Here is a 3,701-nt window from a genome sequence, read left to right on the forward strand (position 1 = left end):
AAAGCTTACTTTTTTCCATCATAGTTCCATATTGCTTGATGATATCTTCAGTAATGAACACCACTTTTTACTCTGTTCTTCTCTATAGTCTCTATATCAACCCCAGTTTTCAAACATATTTCGTCAGTGAAAAATCTGGAGAAAGGGTTGAATTATGAAAATATAAAAAGGAACAAACAAGTAATCACCAGATTGAAATATGAATTTAAGAAGACAACTTACTACCTTTTGGTCGAATCGGTCCCTTGCCTTCAATTTTCTTTCGTTCCCGTCCCTTCAATTTCCTTCCTGTGTCCGTTCAATTTCCTGAAGGGCCTAAGTTTCTGCTGGACTGCTGGACTTCCCTAGTGATATTGGCCCTGGACCCAAGCCACATTTTTTGAGGCCCTAGGCAGTTGCCTAGGTCCTGATGATAACTAATGCAAGAACCAAATGAATTAAGTGAGAGAGGTAAAGATGGGTTTACATGGCTGCTTCAATTAAGGTGGTGTAGTAGTCAGTATTTTCCATCTCTAGGAGTGGAAGTGTTTTTTCTTCTTTGGGCGGCATGATTAATTGGTAATTTGTGAGAAAAAAATCATATTTCCAGTGGGTTTTCATTGGGAAGCAAATGTTGGCGCTTCCGAGCGCTACAACGCCGACTTGATGTACATATTTTATTTTTATTTTTTTTTAAACAAAAGAAAGAAAAAAAAATAAATATTAAGGGTCCGTTTGATTGCAAGCATGAAATTTATGTGTAAAGAAAATGAATTTCAAGGAATTGAATTGCCTAGAATTTGTTTTATTTAGAATTTTCAATTAAATATGTTTTATTGGTATAATTTTTTACCCGAAAAATATTGAAATTTTCTATCTTTTGATGTTTGTTTGACTTTGTTTTTCATAAAAATGGTCAATTAAAGGAATAGAATTTGTTCCAATTACCAAAAATAAAAATAAAAATAAAAAGTTGGAAAACCAATTTTCAACAAAACCATGAGAATTGGGTTTCCACAAAACCAAGGAAAATTTATCACGTGAGGGGGGAGGAAAACAAGCTGTCAGAAAAAATTTTGCGATCAAACAACAACAAAAGGTGGAAAAATCCTTGGAAAATGGACAGAATCAAACAGGCCCTAAAAGACTCCTCGTTTTCGTTCCCATCGCGGGCTTTACGCAACATCTCAAGGGAATCAGAACATGTAGGAATAATAAGGCCTAGTTTGTAAGGGATTTAATGCAGATTTTGATAGGGATCAAATGGCTATTCATGTACCTTTATCTTCCGTGGTTTGTCGGGTAGAGGAGATCACTATGAAGGATAAAAGGCATCAAAGGAGTTTTAAGGGAAAAATCAATTTCAAATCTTGGTACATAAAGTTTATTTCGGATTCCTAATTTTAAAAAATAGATTAACTGAAACAATATGTTAATCTTGTCTAAATTAATTTATTTAAAATATTATAAATATTGTGTGTACGTAATTCATGCGAATATTCATTGACCCAAAGGAATGTCAATATTTGGCCGAATTATTGGCACACTTTGGTAATAAATATGTGAAAATTGTAAAGTTTTCCATTATTTGGATATTGAGTCAGTTTAAAGATAGACGTAATAATTGACCAAATTTATTGTCAATACTTAATTACTACACCAAGATTACCACATACAAGTTGATATTTCTGTCCAAGGACTAAATACCAATATTGTGCTCAGTCTCTTATGATGGGGTCCATCATAATTTGAATTTATTGATTGCTCAATATAAGTTTCCATTTGAACATGTTAATTACGTTTAAGTTCTCTATTCAGTTAATCCATCTATTCCACAATATTCGCTAACATTAACTTAGGTCATGTGCTTAAAGAAACCAAATTTTAATGACTAGAAAGAGAACGTTTGCATCGTTATGGTGGCATAGACTATACCTTGCATTATAACCGAACAACTAACTACTCTTACAAATAAGAGTTTCTCTAGTAAAAAAGGGCTTAAATATATCGGATCATTTAAATCGCATAAGTCTTATGATCATGAAGCGTAAAATTTCAGAAATATTTAGGGGCAGTGTCCAATAAGGTAACTGCCAAGGAATTTCTTAAAAATATAAAGTCGAAACTAGTACACTTCTAATAAATTTGGTTCCACTAAATTAGAAAGCCAAAGAAAATATAAGGGAGTACATTTTGGGTATGTCTTATCTTCTTTCGAAACTAAAAAATTAAAGTATGAGCCATATGATGACTTGCTCGTGTATTTGGTTTTGATTTTTCTTTCTGCACAATTTGGCTAATTTAAGATCAATTACAATTGACAAAAGGAAAATGGACTCTTGACGAGCTCCTTTCATATTGTGTGCAAGAAGAAGAAAGTATAAAGTAAGATAGAACTGGAAGTACTCACTTGGCAAGTACCTCTAAGAACATGTTAAAGAATCAGGAAGCTGCACTTGGTTCAGCTCAAAAGAAATAGCAAAAGTTAAAAAATATATATAAATAATCTGACTATTACTTTTGTGAAAATCGGAACACATAAAGAGAACTTTACTAAATACCACGATTGGCTTGTAAAGAAAAGTACACTTCTCACTTTAGTTTGTTTTGAGATTAATTTAGTTTCGACCCTTGACATTTTGGTATATAAATTCTTGTGCCACTACTCATATAAGTGTGTCTATGTAGGGTTTCTTGAATTGCCAGCCAATTGATGCGGCATGATTCATCTATGTGGAGTGATGGCAAATTAGTTAAAGTTGAACCTATATGGACTTTAGGTTATCATTAAATACTAGCTATTATTTGAATATAAAAGAGACATTTGAGGTATGGTCTTTTAGATGAAGTTTGGTTTCTATTTCTACATTGGACAAATTCGATTACTCTTGTTCATGTGAAAATAGTCACTTTGGTTTTCTCTTAATTCAAATATTGTGGATACCAGTTCTTTATCTGGTTATGATAACCTATATTTGCTTAATACTGTTGCCTCTTATTAAAGAAACCTTGCATGTAAATTCACGTGGTATTAAACATAAATTAACCAATAAGAATTCCGTTTTGTTATGGTGCAAGCGATTAGATCGTATCTCTCAAAAGAGAATAGAAAATCTTGTGTCATATGAAATTCTTGATCAACTTAATTTTTCAGATTTAAATGTTTGCATTAATGACATTAAGGGGAAACAAACAACATAGGGAGATTGGGCGCCAATAAGATTTCGGACGTCTTAAAACTGATTTATATGAATATCTGTGGGTCATTTCCTTTGACTTCTTGGAATGGTCAACTATAATTTATTGTGTTCATAAACAAATTTTTCTTACTATGTCTGCCTATATCTCATCTATGAGAAATTCCAAACACTGGATATGTTTAAAGCATACAATGCTAAAATTGAATCAACTTAGCAAAAGAATAAAACACATCAGACTTGACCGTGGTAGTGAATATTATGGTAGATAAGACGAATTAGGAGAAAATGTCCTGGGTCTCTCACTAAAATTTCTAGAGGAATATGGAATTGTCCCATAATACACCATGCGAGGGTCCCCTAGCATGAGTGGTCTTACTGAGAGACGAAACAAAATACTTAAGGACATGGTAAAGAGTATGATTAGTCATTTCACCTTGCTAAAATCTCTTTAGAAAGAAGCACTAAAAACTAGAGCTTAAATTCTCAATAAAGTTCCAAGTAAAGCAACTATTAAGGGATTAC

The sequence above is a fragment of the Olea europaea genome, unplaced genomic scaffold (genome assembly GCF_002742605.1).
Source record: "Olea europaea var. sylvestris unplaced genomic scaffold, O_europaea_v1 scaffold2930, whole genome shotgun sequence".
NCBI lineage: Eukaryota > Viridiplantae > Streptophyta > Magnoliopsida > Lamiales > Oleaceae > Olea > Olea europaea.